A 17,651-nucleotide genomic window follows, 5' to 3' on the forward strand; every position below is an offset into this window, starting at 1 on the left:
TCCAGTCTTTCTTCATAGCTGAAGCGCTCCAGCCCAGGTAACATCCTGGTGAATCTCCGCTGCACCCTCTCCAAAGCAATCACATCCTTCCTATAGTGTGGCGACCAAAACTGCACACAGTATTCCAGCTGTGGCCTAACCAGCGTTTTGTACAGCTCCATCATAACCTCCCTGCTCTTATATTCTATGCCTCGGCTAATGAAGGCAAGTATCCCATATGCCTTTTTAACCACCTTATCCACCTGTTCTGCTGCCTTCAGGGATCTATGTACATGCACACCAAGGTCCCTCTGATCCTCTTTCTTTCCTAGGGTCTTGTTGTGTATGTACCTTTAAGAGAGAACTGTTTTACAGCTCCTGTATACTGTAGTACCGGCAGTGACCACACCTGTATATAAAGCCGGAGCAGGCTTCTGTACTTCAGTCTTGAGACTACTCTACTCCAGTAAATACCTGTTGATTGTTAAGTTACAGCATCCGTGTAGTTCTTGGGGAAACATCCTATTTAAAGAATCACGGATCTAACAGTGGCGACGAGTGTCGATTCGAATCTACCTGCAACTCTGCATTTCCCTTCAAGGATTCACTCCGGGAGGGCGGTGCAAGAAAGTCGAGGCCAGAAACACGGGCGTCGACCACGAGCAACCGCCCAGTCTTCCGGCAGAGAGTGAACATCGCAGGGGAGGCTGTGGAGAGCCGGGCTTGGTTCCCCAGCCACGACGATCAGCAACAGACTGACGACAGGAACAGCGCAGACCCTTCCCGGACAGCGGCGACTGGAGCCGACCGACGGCAGAGAAAAAGCCGAGCAGCGTCGACGGGGTAAGATAGAGGGTGAAGCGCACAGGGCGCAGCCGGGGGTTGAAAACCGAGCGGCGTCGAGGAAAAACAAAGCCGAAAGCAATGCTGAGTACTTAACGGAACTGCGCAAGCTATCGAAACACTGCCAGTTTGGAGTGGGACTAGCAGATATGTTGAGGGACAAGTTTGTGTGTGGGCTTCAAAGTGAAGGAACCCAGAAACGGCTTCTATCAGAAAAGGATCTTATGCTGGACAAGGCTTTCAGTATGGCAGTATCAGATGAAGCAGCCGCAAGGGGCGCTGCAGAGATACAACGGAGACTGCAAGAATATGGCACCAATGAAATGTCCTATGGAACAGGGAAGTGTTATCGCTGCGGCAGAACAACACACGACCAGAAGGATTGTTGGTTCAAGGACCAAGTGTGCAGACAGTGTGGAAAAACAGGACACATAGCAAGAGTCTGCAGGTCTGGGAAGAAAACCAACAGCAAGAAATCTCCACAGGAGAACTACAAAAAGGTACACAAGGTGATGGACAGTAGTTCAGACGAACAGAAAAGTGACACAGACTCCGGAAGCAAGGAGCTAGGTTGTCTGAAACTACATAAGGTAACCAAAATGGAGGATCACCAGACTATCTGGGTTACACTCAAGATAGACGGAGTCCAAGTGAAAATGGAATTGGACACAGGATCAACCCTAACAGTCATAAACCAAAGGGACTACAAGCGGCTATTTTCACATATACCCTTGAAAGCTACAGAGATTGTCTTGAAGACGTACACGGGGCAAAAAGTCTAGCCCAAAGGAAAAATAAGGGTGAAAGTGATATACAAAGGCCAGGAAATACCTAAAATGGACTTATATGTATTGCCAGATGGAGGACCACCACTGCTAGGACGTGAATGGATCCGGAAGATACAATTAGATTGGCATTCCATACAGGCACTGAAGGTTGAGGCCAAAAAGGATGACGACGTCACACCTGGACGACTGTCACAAATGCTAACTGACGCAAAAGAAGTGTTCCAGGAGGGACTCGGAACACTAAAAGGCATAACAGCAACGATTAAAATAGAGGAAAATGCAAGCCCAAAGTTTCTTAAGGCCAGACCAGTGCCTTATGCGATCAGGCCAGCCGTCGAAGCAGAGCTGGAAGGGTTGGAACGTACAGGAGTACTGTCCTAAGTAGACTGGAGCGAGTGGGCTACACCCATCGTTCCTGTAATGAAGAGGTCGTTGAGTAATACGCCTGGGGAACCAAAGAAGATCCGCATCTGTGGGGATTTTAAGGTGACAGTGAACCCAGTCCTTCACACGGTACAATATCCGCTTCACCAAAATTGATCTAGCCCAGGCGTACTTGCAAATGGAGGTAGAAGAAGCCTCGAAACAATACCTCACGATCAACACTCATAAAGGTCTCTATCAATACAACCGGCTGGTGTTCAGGGTAGCATCGGCTCCGGCTATTTGGCAAAGGGCGATGGATCAAGTCCTGCAAGGGATTCCAGGGACCCAGTGTTATTTGGATGACATCCTGGTCACGGGCGAAAATGACAGTGATCACCTCGCCAACTTGGAGAAGGTGCTCACCAGATTAAAGGAATATGGGCTACGAGCTAATCGCCACAAGTGCGAGTTTTTCCAGAAGCAGATCTCGTATTGTGGCCACGTCATCGATGAAGAGGGGTTACATAAGTCCCCTGAAAAGATTGAGGCAGTAGTCAAGGCTCCAGCACCGGAACATGTGTCACAACTGAGGTCGTTCCTCAGGCTGGTAAACTACTACCATAAGTTCTTACCAAATTTGTCCACGGTATTACACCCACTGAACACCCTACTGCAAACAGGGGTGCCATGGAAGTGGAATGACGAACGTAGACGAGCTTTCCAGAAGTGTAAAGAATTGATCACATCAAAAGAGGTGTTGGCCCATTTCAACCCAGCGCTACCAATTCGTTTGGCATGTGATGCACCACCCTATGGTATTGGAGCGGTGCTGTCGCACAAATTCCCAGACGGGTTGGAGAGGCCAGTAGCCTTTATGTCTCGGTCACTAACCTCAGCCGAGTGCAACTACGCCCAGATTGACAGGGAGGCCCTCAGCCTAGTATGGGGAGTAAAAAAATTCAACCACTATCTGCATGGGCAGAAGTTCACCTTGCTGACTGACCACCAACCACTTGTCTCCATCTTTAATCCTAAGAAGGGCGTTCCAGTGATGACTGCACAATGGTTACAAAGATGGTCCCTGTTTCTAGGGGCGAATCAATATGAAATAGAATATAAAGGCAGGAAACAGCATGGAAACGCTGATGGGCTATCGCGCCTGCCACTGCCTACTGTGGAGGAAGCACCAGCAGTGGACCCTATCGAGATACTTTATTCGTCAATAATTGAACGATTGCCAGTAACGAACGCGGATATAGAGAAGGAGACCCGCAATGATCCGACACTGTCTCGGGTATATGATTTGACGGTGAGGGGATGGCCAACACATGGCGACTCACTGTTGCCAGCATTCTCATCCAGAAGAGAACAGCTGTCAGTATGCCAGGGGACAGTGATGTGTGGATCCCGAGTGGTGATTCCACCCAAGTTAAGGGAGAGAGTGCTAAATGAGCTTCATGAAGGTCATCTGGGAGGGGTGAAAATGAAAAGCCTTGCTTATGTGTGGTGGCCGGGGATCGATCAACAAATCGAGGACCTAAGCAAGAGCTGCTCAGGATGCCAGAAGGCCCAAAATGCACCACCACATGCCGCTCTACACCCATGGGAGTGGCCCTCCTCTCCATGGCAACGGGTGCATATTGATTTTGCTGGTCCATTCATGGACTCAATGCTCTTAATAGCAGTGGATGTTCACTCGAAATGGCCTGAGGTGATAAAAATGTCCTCAACCACTACAGAGAAAACGATTGCAGTCCTACGGACCATATTTGCCAGGAACGGCTTGCCAGAGCAGATTTGCTCTGATAATGGACCACAGTTTGTGTCCGAAGAGTTTCGAAAATTTATGAGAAGGAATGGGGTAAGGCATTACACATCCGCCCCGTATCATCCAGCCACAAATGGATTGGCTGAAAGGTTCATACAAACCTTTAAAAAGGCGATAAAGGCCATGTGCGACGATGAAATTCCACTATAGCATAAGGTGGACAATTTCCTGTTAGCCTACAGAAATGCGACACATGCAGTTACCAACCAGACCCCGGCCATGATGTTCTTTAACCGAAGGTTGAGATCTCGTCTGGATTTGCTCAGACCCAATGTGTGAAGAAATGTTGAGGATAAACAATTCCAGCACATCAATGAGAAGCCGACAAGGAGCTTCAATGTAGGGCAACCAGTCTTGGCCCGTGACTACCGAACAGAGAAATGGCAACCCAGAACGATATGCACAAGGCAGGGGCCATTAATGTACACAGTGGATGTCGGGGAGAACATTGTGAGACGCCACGTCGATCAGATCTTAGCGTCACAGGAATGAGTCAACCCCATGTCTCGAGTACCTGGGGATGAACCCGACATACCGGTAGCATCTACCTCCGAACCAGTAGCAGTGGAAACCGATGAACTAACCCACGAAAAGGGGCCAGAATCGCCTCCGCACCAAGAACAAGAACCTCAGGAAAGGCGCTATCCCGAAAGGATCAGGAAGCCGCCCCAAAGACTGAATCTATAAATGGACTATTTTCGGTTAATGTTGCATGCTAAAAATGTTAATTGTTAAATGAATGTTATGGTACTGTTAATCTAAAAGGGGAGGAATTGTTGTGTATGTACCTTTAAGAGAGAACTGTTTTACAGCTCCTGTATACTGTAGTACCGGCAGTGACCACACCTGTATATAAAGCCGGAGCAGGCTTCTGTACTTCAGTCTTGAGACTACTCTACTCCAGTAAATACTTGTTGACTGTTAAGTTACAGCATCCGTGTAGTTCTTGGGGAAACATCCTATTTAAAGAATCACGGATCTAACAGGTCTTACCATTCATTGTGTATTCCCTTGCCTTGTTAGTCCCTCCAAAATGCATCACCTCACACTTTTCAGGGTTAAATTCCATTTACCACTGTTCCGCCCATCTGACCAACCCATCTATATTGTCCTGCAGACTGAGGCTACCCTCCTCGCTATTTACCACCCCACCAATTTTCATGTCATCTGCGAACTTACTGATCATACCTTTTACATTCACATCCAAATCATTAATGTAGACCACAAACAGCAAGGGACCCAGCACCGATCCTTCAATCTCACTTTTAATTTTTTTGTTAATCCACTTAGGTAATGTTTGCTTAGTCCGAGGAACATTGGAATTGCTAGACGGAAAAAAAACATGCTCCATCTAGTCGCATGATACAACAATAATGCAGTTGTTGACTAATCATGGCAATCAATCTCTTACTGATCCATTTTCTTTCCTGCTCCCTTGCTATTTTACCTGACTACTGAAACTTTGATTGAGAAGCTTTTTAGAATGGATCTATTTGAACTTTCTTAGGCAATCCCTTGGAACCGAGAATGACTTGCTTCCACATTAAAAATGAATTCGCAGGTGACTGATGAGTCCAATGCGGGACCTACAGTCTCTGTCACAGGTGGGGCAGATGGTGGTTGAAGGGGCGGGTGGGTGAACATTACCTAGTTGTGCTGCGCTCTTGTTTTAGTCTTAGGGTTGCAGTTGTAGGATCCGTTCCTCCGCCCCCCCCGCTGTAAAATTTATGGAATATAAAAACACACAAAACACACGGACATTGAACTGTGAAATATAAAAGCCATACCTCAGCATACAGACGTGGGCTATGCAGTAAGGGGTTAATTCAAACATTGCAACAAAACTATGGCTCGTTAAAAGAGACTGGAAAAGACATTATCATAGTCAATGATACAGGACAACTGCCATCGATTCAATACAAGTAAGGTATTGAGAATTCCATCAGCATAGACAATTGTAAGAAGTCACAACACCAGGTTATAGTCCAACAGCTTTATTTGAAATCACAAGCTTTCGGAGCGCTGCTCCTTCGTCAGGTGAAGTGGAGAAATGCATAAAGACACAGCTTATATAGTCAGAGAATAATGTCAGATGTTTACAGGTAATCTTGCCAACTGCCATTTATCACACCTCGGCAGAGAGATAATCACAGCAATCAAAGGTGTGAATCGTGTCCAAACAGGTCAGTCAGGGAAACATTACATCAAAGAACAATGAGGTGGGATCACAAGGGGTCAAATATTGCAGATGCTGGGGTCTGTATGAAAAACAACAAAACAGACAAAAAACATTTTTTTTTTTTTTTTTTGGCTGGAAATCACAGCAGGTCTGGCCGCATCTGTGTAGAGAGAACAAGCCAATGTCGACTTGAGTCTGGATGACCCTGCGTCAGGTGGGGTTACATGTAGCGTGACATGAACCCAAGATCTCGGTTGAGGCCGTCCTCATGGGTGCGGAACTTGGTTATCAGTTTCTGCTCGACAATTTTGCGTTGTCGTGTGTCTCAAAGGCCGCCTTGGAGAATGCTTACCCGAAGATCGGAGGCTGAATGTCCTTGACTGCTGGAGTGTTCCCCGACTGGGAGGGAACACTCCTGCCTGGTGATTGTTGCGCGGTGTCCGTTCATCCGTTGTCGCAGTGTCTGCATGGTCTCGCCGATGTACCATGCTCCGGGGCATCCTTTCCTGCAATGCACCCTTTCCTCCGAGGTGTGATAAATGGCAGTTGGCAAGATTACCTGTAAACATCTGACATTATTCTCTGACTATATAAGCTGTGTCTTTATGCATTTCTCTACTTCACCTGACAAAGGAGCAGCGCTCCGAAAGCTTGTGATTTCAAATAAAGCTGTTGGACTATAACCTGGTGTTGTGTGGCTTCTTACATTTGTCCACCCCAGTCCAACTCCAGCATCTCCACACCATAGCATAGACAATAGAACCGGACGACGGCCATTACCATCTGAATGGTTCCTGCCAAGAAGAAAAAGGGACATTCACACATTCGTTAACTTTGGAGCCCGGAATTTTGTACCATAGAAAGGTTGCATTGTTTAAACAGCATGAGAACTGATCAGACCCGCCCGGTCCTGTGTAGACCAGGGCGTGGAATAATCTCATAATTAAAAGGTGTTAACCATCGGACGTTACAGCAGGAAATATGTTCGAGATATTGTGATAGGTATCTTCATAAAAGAGGACAACTTCACAGAGGGGGTACGGCAGTCGGAAGGAGGACAGCAGATTTAGTCACCTAGTCCGGGCCTACAATCAACACCAGAACGACTAGCTGTGTGAGTGATTGTAAGGGCTGGATTTTGTCAATGGGGAGCTTTTGGAGGTGGGACTCCCACTTGTTGGGTTTTAGTCCCGTCTCCATCGACTTGTGGCCAACCCACACTATTTTCCCTTGATTGACCTTGTTAAGCCCGCCCAGCGGGTCTAGCAGGCCAATTAAGGGAACGACAGTTACAGGTGACGTCAGCGAGTGCCGTTTCATCTCTCAAGAGCTTTTGACAGATGAAATGTCATCGTTTGACAGCTCTGTGAAGCTGTCAATCACTGACAATCTGTCTTCCACGTTGTGTCTTTACTCAAGACTCAATTAGAAAGCCTTCCTGACCAGAAAGCAGAAGGCTGCAGCTTTTGACAGTTCAGCGGCCATTCTACTTTCTGTGCAGGACTCCCGAGACCTGAAGGGAGGAAGCCTGCAGGAAGAAGTACAGGTAAGTAAAACTTATTAAAACACTTTACACACACCTCACACACTTACCTCTGCACACATGCACCCATTACTCACCTGCACACCGGACATCTCGGCCTCTCCGACCCCCGTAGACCGACGGCCCACCTCGCTGACCCTGGCGAGGTTCGGAGCCGTCGGGAAGCCCACACTTCAGGGCTCAAAATAGGGATTAGCCAAAAAATTGCCTGTTAACTACCTGTTAACAGGCAGTTAATTGGCATTAATCCCCTTCCTGCCTCGAGGAGGCGGGACCCGGCGTGGGTCGGCTACCCGCCTCCTGGCAAGATGGCACGGAAGCAGGTTGGGGGCGGGTTGGGCACCCGCCCCCAAATTCTGCCAGTTTCCCGGCAGTCCCGCCTCCAAACCCGCCTCCCCAGGGCTGGCAAAATCCAGCCCTAAGTTTCACTCTAATCGTAGAGGGATTTGTCTGGGTAATTTTGTAAGTAGCAGTCGAATCGCGGGAGGGTTTGTGCTGTGGGATTTCGTGTTAGTTTCAGTAAACTGCGGAAGGGTTTTACCTGATATTTCATGTCAGTTTCAGGTAACCTTGTGTAAGGGTTTTGTATTGTGGGGTTTGTGTTATCTCGGTCAAATCACAGAGGGGTTTGTACTGGGGGGAGTTTTGTGAGTTCAATAAACGAACAAATCGAAGGTTGAGCCAAACCCTGTGTTGTGCGTATTTTGTTCTTATAAATCCCGAAGTCCAAGAACTGTCTATAAGGGGCGGATGGGAACGGAACATCCTACAAGCAGTCCTCCTGAAATAGAGCTTTTTCTACTATAGGCTACTTCATTTTATAACAACAAAATTCACAATTCCCAATGCAGGTTCTCTTGTTGTATTTCTGCCATTATTCGTTCTTTGGCATCTGCACCCTGAAGTTTATTGATGTCCTTAAAAGATTTTTAAAGTTCACAGGAGCTCTCTGACGTGCCTTGGACTGCACGTCCTTCAGATGATCTCAAAACACGGGCAGAATCCAGCTGTAGTTCCTGGCCCCATCTTTCACCTTGGTGAATAATAACATTGTGCTTGGGTCCTTGTCCTTGTCCTTGTAGATATTGGCCCAAAAATTGCGATTGGCGGTGTAGCCAAAGAGAATGCTGCCAACCTCCGAAAAGAATATGGACTTGCCTTGTGCGAGGCCCCACATGTAGACTTGCTGTTCGGCACTGCAGAGTTGTGCGCAGCACATTACATCACGAAGGCCAGGAGTGCACCATACTACCTATGCGTAAGGGAAGACACGTCCACAAAATCTGTCAAAACTGAGCCATGCCCACCGAAACTTCTTTCAGTCTCTTCCATTGAAATTACATTTTAAAAACTTTTAATTAAACTGGTACTTGGACTTATTTCATATATCAGCATTTTGTTAAAATTATGTAACAAAATACCAACATAAATTTGGCATCAGTTTTCCACTTGAAGGTTAAAAGTGATAATTTGAGGTCAATGGAAAGATTCTCATCCTTTGACCGTTTACTAAAGTGAAATAAATCATTTAGCTGTTCAACCTTCTATTGAGATTAAAACAGTTTCTATCACTTGGGAATCAGGTAATTTAAAAAAAATTCTTTTAAGGCTGGCATTTAGTATCCTGTCAAAGGTCCATTAGTGAGAAAAGATATTAAAATGTAGCAATAACTTTATGACGGATTGCGATTCAACAGCGCTGAAAGGCGTTGGCAATGATCTTTTTGATTTACTATACACCATGCATGTAGCACACCAGCTGTGGGGCAGCTTTAAATGTATTAATAAAATAATTAAATAGCAAAATGGTTTTATTTCATACATTTGGAGGAAGTATAAATGATTTGTGCCAGTTTTTGATCATACAATTGGAGTGCAGAAAATATTGATAATTTTAAATATTAATTGTCATATTTTATATTTTTAATGTTTCTAAATGTTGCCACTAGGTACGGATTTTGCACATTTTAGGGTAAAAGTTGCATTACTCTCAATGTTCAATACAAATGGGTTCCTTTCACAGTGAAACAGGCTCCTGCGCCTACTTTCACTAACTGTAACATTTTCAGACTGAATTGCTGGGCAGTTGATGGGCAATTAGCCCAGCTCTGTGCCAGCAATGAGTATTTCCCCATCGGTGCGGCTCATTTGTCATGGCGTACCTTGATAGATCGCAAGTTTGGGTTTTAGTGCAAGCGGATGCAGAAATCCCGAACGTGCTGCCAAATTCAAAGTCGATATGATGGCATACTCTGTGAGTACGCTGTCCTACCCACCGCAAAATCTACCCCAATATATCCTTTCTCACGGGATGGGTATGTAACTGTGAAGACTGGGCACATAAACCAGCTCGCACTGTAAACTGTTTAGCTCTGCAATTAAGAATGACTATCAAACCCAAAATGCTGATTTGTACCCTTTAAATTTCTGATGAAGAATTCTTTGTAGCTGTGGCCTAAAGTAAAGGCTTAATAATAGCTGCAGCTTTTATACAGTAAAGTTTATTTTTTAATTGTGACTCATATAAAGGCCGCGGTTTCACCGACTGAAGAAGGTCCGGGGCAGCCAGGGTCGGTGTCACGGTCCCAGCCCACTGTCTACTGCAGCCTGCACTCTCCAAGTGATTTTATGTTGATTGGGCTTGTTAAGCCCGCCCTGTGAGGTTCCTGGAGAATTAAAAGGAAGCGGGTCTGATGACATCATATGGTGTTGGTATGGGGTGGAGCCAACCTGGCGCATCATTTGGCATCCAGGGTGTACAGCATCAAGTGAAGTAAATCTGGCCATGGTGAGGCCATGCCTGGCGTCCTGGGCAGCAATGTGGTCGGGTGCTGATGCCCTCAGTCCTGTGCAGCATCAGTTGATTGCGGAGAAGGCTGGTGTGCCCGGTGATGCTGGTGTTGGGGCTGACCTTGGTGTGATTCTGAGGACCAAGTTGAAATATTTCAAGGGCACTGATGCTGATGGAATAGATGGCAGGTGAGGTTGAGATGACAGAAGCGATCTGTCAATGGTGAGAGAGGTTGTTCCAATGAGGTGGCACTGGATAGAGAGTTGGCTCCACACACTTGCAAGCTGCAGAAAGCTCAATATGTCTTCCAAATGCAGTAAACAACAGTTTCTGAGCTTTGAAAGTGAACAGCTGTAACATGGGATCTTTCATACAACTTTGGCAGCTGTCAGGTCATGAGATAATTCAATGCTGAATCCACTCACGACATGCTGAGCTGACGTGTTCCCCAAGAAGCGGGTAACCTGTGGGGGAGCACGTAACATTGAAATGTAGGCTTAAAATAACAGTTAATTGGATGTTAACAACCCATTTAATGATGTGAATTGCCTCCCCCGCCGCTTGGTGTCGGGCCTGTTCAGTGTCGACAGACCCGACACCTCGGAGACTCGCGTGGAGGCAGTTAACAACGGGTTCCCTACCCGCTGTCAATCTTGCACTGTTCCAATGAAGCTCAACGTAAGCTCAAGGAACAGCACCTCATCTTTCGATTAGGCACTTTACAGCCTTCTGGACTCAACATAGAGTTCAACAATTTCAGGCCATAACCTCTGCCCCATCCCTTTTTTTTCCCCGTTTATTTTATTTATTTATTTTTTATCTCTCCCACATGGCAGCTGTCTTCCATTCCGCCAGTGCCATTTACACTTCATCTAGAGCCATCTTTTGTTTCTTAACTTGTCCCATTACCATTTCCTTTTGTCTTGCACCATCTCTTAATGTCTCTTAATTTCTCCTGCCTTCCATCTAGAGCCATCTTTTGTTTCTTAACTTGTCCCATTACCATCTCCTTTTGTCTTGCACCATCTCTTAATCTCTCCTGCTTTCCATCCTATCACAGACCTTCCCTTTTGTTCTTTCCTCCCCTCCTCTCTTTCCCTGCCCCTGCCCTTGCTTAAAAACCTGTTCGATATTGAGCTTTTTCCAGTTCTGACGAAGGGTCATTGACCTGAAACATTAACTCTGTTTCTCTCTCCACAGATGCTGCCTGACCTGCTGAGTATTTCCAGCATTTTCTGTTTTTATTTCAGATTTCCAGTATCCGCAGTAGTTTGCTTTTGTATCGCTGTCAATCTTTGCTATTTTGACAGCGGACATGCCTCCAAACCCGCCCTCTGAGGGCCGGTAAAATTCAGCTAAACTATTTCTCTCTCACTCTCGCATGCTCCGTGGAATTGGAAATGCCAGTAATCTACACAATGTCCTTTTAGCTTCTGCCTTTCAGTCTTGTGATACCCAAATGCAATCCAGTACTCCATTTGCCTTATTGACGAGTGCTTCACTTTGTCTAGATATTTATTAGGGTATGCTCAATGACCATGTTTATTTCCTTATCCACCCCTGCTAATGGTCAGTGAAAATGGGACCCATTTGTGTTTGTGCTTGGAATGAGATATTAAACTGAAACCTTGTCTGTTGGGTTAATGTTAAAGATTTCATAGAACTATTTGAAGAGAAGTGAGTTCTGGTAGCCTGGCCAACATTCCTCTCTCAACCAACTCCAAACCAAAAATAATTTAACTAGTTATTAATTTCATTGCAGTTTGTAGGATCATGGTGTGTGCAAAATGGCTGTTGCATTTGCCTACATAATATGACTGCACTCCAAAAGTAATTCATTGACTGTGAAATGTTTTGGACATCCTTGGAGACATAAGGCACTATATAAATGCAAATTCTTTGTATTTATTTTTCAAAAAGCTAAACCACAATGCTGGCTCAGGATTTCCTGCCAAAAATCTGTCAGTAAACACTGATGTAGAAAAATGATTTCTTTGAAGAGCAGGGAGTTCTTCTAATGGCCCTCTGTTGTCAACCACCACCAAAAAAATAAGGCTCGTCTCATTTCTCACAGGAAGATCCACAAGCAAAGTGCAACTGCATTTGCCCACATAATTGTGTATTGCAAATTAATTTAGTATCTTGTGTCATCTCTGAGCAGAACAGTACACTACGGTCATGGTACACTTACCCTTTCTCCCCTCCTAGACCCAACTGACCCATATATCCTCTTGAAGTGTGGCCTCAAAGCTGGGCTGGGAAATTTTAATGTAAGTGCATTAAAATAGCAAATCAGAAGGTGTGGACTTACATGAAAATAATGAGTCAAAGGAACAAAACATGACAGAATATTCAAAAGGTAAAAAAAGACAAGTGAGGGAAAAAAGAAAGTGTGTGTCAGACATACAGACAGGCAGACATAAAGAGAGAGACAGTGCATGATGCTCATACAAGGAGTGGGAGACTTACAAAAAAAGAGAGGAAGCCGAGGGAAGAGCAGACACGCAGAAAGGGAGACTCCGAGAAAGACGGACTCAGAGATGATGAGAGTGCATGAACAAGGGAAATGGTGTAAAAAAAAAAGGACTGAGATAATGAATTAGAGATTGAGAAAGAGACAGACAAATGTGGAGAGAAGTGTGTAGTTTTTCTTTGTCTTTTGAGTAGCACTGAAGGAAGTCTATATACAGTATATATGTGTGTGTGTGTATATATATATATATATATCTATATATATAAAAGGATATGTCGGTCTGTCTGTCTCTCTGTCTGTCTCTCTGACCGGCTATACAATCAAAAGTTATAGAGCGTACCTACACATATGTTATATCAAAAGAAAGCTCATCATTAGGGGACTCTTGTAGGCGTATTTACTTTCTGCTCGGACAAAAATTGTGCCGACGGTCGGACAAATATTGTGCCGACGGTATCCAAAAAAAGTTCAAAATTCCTCTCATTATCCGCTCATTTGCATCGAGTGGGGGTGGGTTCATTGTGTGTGCGGGCGGGCCATCCTACAGTTGAGTGACGTGATGATTGACCAATCCTACAGTTCAGTGACCTGACGGTTGACCAATCGGTGCGTGTGTGGGCGGGCCTTATCATTCTGAACCGAGGTGAGTCGCCGCCATCTTGATTCCAAACTTTTCATTTCTTTTTCCCGCTTTCTGCGTCTTTAAAAAAAAAAGTTGCTTTTAAAACACATATTGTTTTTTAAAAAAGTTAATTACTTTCTAAATCTTTTATCTAATCTCATTACTTTTCCTACCTTTCCCCGTTTTTGCAGGTAGGCCTCGAAGCCTGGGCGTCTGTTGCCAGCCATGCTGGACCCCAGGTAATTGTTTTGTGGCAAGCTCCTCCCACCCATCACCCCCCACCCCCCGCTGGGCCAGATTCCGAACCAGCGGCCAGCCATCTTGGTAAAGGCTGGCTGGGCTCACTGCAAGCTGCTCGCGCTCGCGCTGCACGGCGCACGCGCACCTCCACACAGAGCACGGCCAGAGGGAAGCGAGCAGGTTAGCGGGGGGGGGCGGGGCTCGGGAGGGGAGGGGGAGCGGAGAGGGTTACCCCGGAAACCGGGCTCGCCAGCCGCAATCGGCCGTCTCAAGCCGCTCAGGCCCAGGCCCGGAGATCGGGAGGCGGAGAGGTGAGGAGGGTTACCAAGGCAACCGGGCCCGGCCAGCCGCAATTGGCCGTCTCAAGCCGCCTCAGGCCCGGCCTCGGGAGGGCAGGGCTCAGGCTGACCGTGGTGCTGTGCTCAGCATGTCAGTGCGTGGGGCGACACGGAGCTCAGCGGAGCCATCGCCGGCAGAGGGGAGAGGGTCTGCTGGCTCCCCCCTCCCTTTCTCCCCCCCTCCTTCCCCCAACTCTCCTCTCCCCTCTCCTCCCCCCACCTCTCCTCTCCCCTCTCCTCCCCCCCTCTCCCCCTCTCCCCTCTCCCCCTCCCTCCCCCTCCCCTTCCCCCCTCCTCCCCTCCCCTTTCCCCCCTCCCCTTTCTCCCCTCCCCTCCCCTCTCCCCCCTCCCCTCCCCTTTCCCCCCTCCCCTTTCCCCCCTCCCCTCCCCTTTCCCCCTCCACTTTCCCCCTCCTCCCCTCCCCTTTCTCCCCCTCCCCTTTCCCCCTCCCCTTTCTCCCCCTCCCCTCCCCTTTCGCCCCCCTCCCCCTCACCTTTCCCCCTCCCCTTCCCCCCCTCCCCTCCCCTTTCCCACTCCCCTTTCCCCCCTCCCCCCTCCCCCTCCCCTTCCCCCCTCCCCCCTCTCCCCCTCCCCTTTCCCCTCTCCCCCCTCCCCTTTCCCCCCTCTCCCCCCTCCCCTTTCCCCCCTCCCCCCTCTCCCCCCCCCAGCCGCGCTCTGTCTTCCCCCCAGTCGCTCTCTCTCTTCCAACAACAACATGCCCTCAAAAATCCCTCGGCACCGCCGGGCACTTCAGCTAGTATATATATGTAGTGGGTATATATCTGGTGTATATATGAGAGAGAGAGTGTATGTATATAGATAACACAGATATTAACTCCGAGTGACAGATCTGGGTTCATTTAACAAAAAATGAAAATCAGAGAATAATATTGCTCACCAATGGAAATCCCCTAGTGAGGAGATGGTTAAACAGGCAGTTTGATGGGGCCTCATTCAATCCTGGGTTTCAGAGCATTTTCTCTCCCTTTTTGGTTAAATTCTCCCAGTTATTTACACTTATTTTTTTACCCAGCATTGATGAGCGGGTGTAAAAAAAGAACAAGGGAGGAGTTCCATCGTTCTTTTTCTTTCTTCTTTTCTTTACCTTAATTTCTCTTTTCTCATTCAGAGATGATTCACTAGGTTAATTCCAGAGATGAGGGAGTTGACTTATGAAGAACGGTTGAGCAGGTTGGGCCTACACTCATTGGAATTTAGAAGAATGAGAGGTTATCTTATTGAAACATATAAGATACTGAGGGGGCTTGACAAGGTAGATGCAGAGAGGGTGTTTCCCCTCGTGGGGAAATCTAGAAATCGGGGGCATAGTTTCAGAATAAAGGGTTGCCCTTTTAGAACTGGGATGAGGAGGAATTTCTGCTCTCAGAGGGTCGTAAATCTGTGGAATTCTCTGCCCCAGAGAGCCGTGGAGGCTGGGTCATTAAATACATTTAAGGTGGAGGTAGACAGATTTTTGCAAGATAAGCGAGTGAAGGGTAATGGGGAGCAGGCAGGGAAGTGGCTTTGAGCCCAAGATCAGCCATGATCTTATTGAATGGTGCAGCAGGCTCGAGGGGCCAAGTGGCCTATTCCTGCTCCTATTTCTTATGTTCTTATGTTCTCTCTCTTTCAGATCATTATAGTGATGCGAATCCCAATCCCAGATAGCTGATTCCTCAGCGTTTCATCCAATTCAATCGAAATTCAGCATTCCAATCAAACCTATTTGTTATTCCACAGTGTCACTCGATGTGTTTTATTCCGTTGTATTCTCTCGCGCATAGAAGCCCGCCCCTGCGGGCCTGACGACATTGTGAGCGCTTGTGTGGCCTATTTTGTTTACTGCATAGTACCTCCAAGCTTGCCGCGTACCCATGTAGCTTAGTGGGAACATAGACAATGACCATACAAGGAGTGGGAGATGTTATGATTAACTTTGATGGGTTACCTGACAGAGAAAATTCTAACACGAGACACGTGTAATATAGTTTTTGTAAGAGCTGTGACTTATAGATTAAATAAAGCCACGAATGAGGTTTAGAAACAAACAAAAACAACTGTTTTCATGATTGTTATGAGTTTGTGTGATTGTCTCATGATTTAAGACGGTGGGGTGGCAATATAGCATTGCTGTATAAATGCTTTTAAGTGGTTGCTGTTGCTGTCATTGTTGTTGTAAAATTTGCACACTGACTAAAAGGTCGCGCTCAAAGGAGTTCGTGGCTCGCTCAGTACAAAAAAAATTAGAAGGAACATTGCCCTTGACCCCTCCGTCCTTGCAATCGACTGCCCCATCTCCAACCTCCCTTTCCTCTCTAAAGTCCTTGAACATGTTATCGCCTCCCAACTCCGTGCCCATCTTTCCCGGAACTCTTTGTTTGAATCCCTTCAATCAGGTTTCCACTCCTGCCACAGTACTGAAACGGCTCTTACCAAAGTCACAAATGACATCCTATATGACTGTGACAAAGGTAAACTATCCCTCCTTGTCCTTCTCGACCTGTCTGCAGCCTTTGACATGGTTGACCACACCATCCTCCTCCAACGCTTCTCCAGCATCATCCAGCTGGGTGGGACTGGACTCGTCTGGTTCCATTCTTATCTATCTAATCGTAGTCAGAGAATCACTTGCAGTGGCTTCTCTTCCCGCTCCTGCACCATTACCTCTGGTGTCCCGCAACGATTTATCCTTGGCCTCCTCCTATTTCTAATCTACATGCTGCCCCTTGGTGACATCATCCAAAAACACAGCGTCAGTTTCCACATGTACGCTGATGACACCCAGCTCTATCTCGCCACCACTTCTCTCGACCCCTCGCGGTCTCTAAATTGTCAGACTGCTTGTCCGACATCCAGTACTGGATGAGCAGAAATTTCCCCCAACTAAATATTGGGAAGACCGAAGCCATTGTCTTCGGTCCTCGCTGAACTCCTTTCCCTAGTTACTGACTCCAACCCTCTCTCCGCCAACTGTCTGAGGCTGAACCACACTGTTCGCAACCTGCGTATCATATTTGACCCTGAACTGAGCTTCCGACCACATATCTGTGCCATCACTAAGACCGTCTGTTGTGTATGTAACCTGTTCCACCTTAAGAGAGCTTAAGCCTGTTCCACCTTAAGAGATGTACTACTTTCTCAGGCTGCTGTAGACGTAATACCGGGGGTGAACACACCGGTATATAAGCACTGTGCAGTAATCTTGTATTCAGTATAGTCCCTACCTCCAACCAGTAAAGACCTGTTTTTATTGTTACTCATTAGTCTGTGTTTTAATTAACTAAATAATTCACAGACTTAACACTGGCGACGAGTCAGGTTCTTACCCTGCGGCAGTTATTCCACGGCGGTTGAAGAGAGGTTTCAAACCTCACCACTCACCACCCCACTGGAAGCGACAGGCATTAGGACCCTGAAGCCTCCATCAGCTTGTGAACCGGAGTAGAAGACAGGACTGGGGAAGAGAGAGGTACAGGGCGATAGCGATCGGCAGATAAGGGCCGGGCCGCTTTGAAGTGAGGGGCGCAGCCGGGCCATCGATCGCAAGCACTGATAAGGGCCGGGCCGCTTTCAAGTGCGAGGCGCAGCCGGGCCATCGATCGCATCCGCTGATAAGGGCCGCACTCGGGGGCTGAAGGGAGACGGCGTCGGGGGACGGGTG

General features: G+C 47.0%; 1 long non-coding RNA gene across 1 annotated transcript in view; it reads left to right on the plus strand.

Annotated features, from left to right (window-relative positions):
* Positions 1 to 17,228, plus strand: part of LOC147115325 (uncharacterized) — a 59,815-nt gene extending 42,587 nt beyond the window's left edge. Inside the window, exons 3-4 of the long non-coding RNA XR_015078938.1 lie at positions 13,604 to 13,651; positions 15,624 to 17,228. This is a non-coding gene — a long non-coding RNA (uncharacterized LOC147115325). The remainder of the gene's footprint in view (positions 1 to 13,603; positions 13,652 to 15,623) is intronic.
* The last annotated feature ends 423 nt before the right edge of the window (positions 17,229 to 17,651 follow it).

The sequence above is a fragment of the Somniosus microcephalus genome, chromosome 7 (assembly GCF_052327205.1).
Source record: "Somniosus microcephalus isolate GS21.2 chromosome 7, FLI_Smic_1.0, whole genome shotgun sequence".
Lineage (NCBI taxonomy): Eukaryota > Metazoa > Chordata > Chondrichthyes > Squaliformes > Somniosidae > Somniosus > Somniosus microcephalus.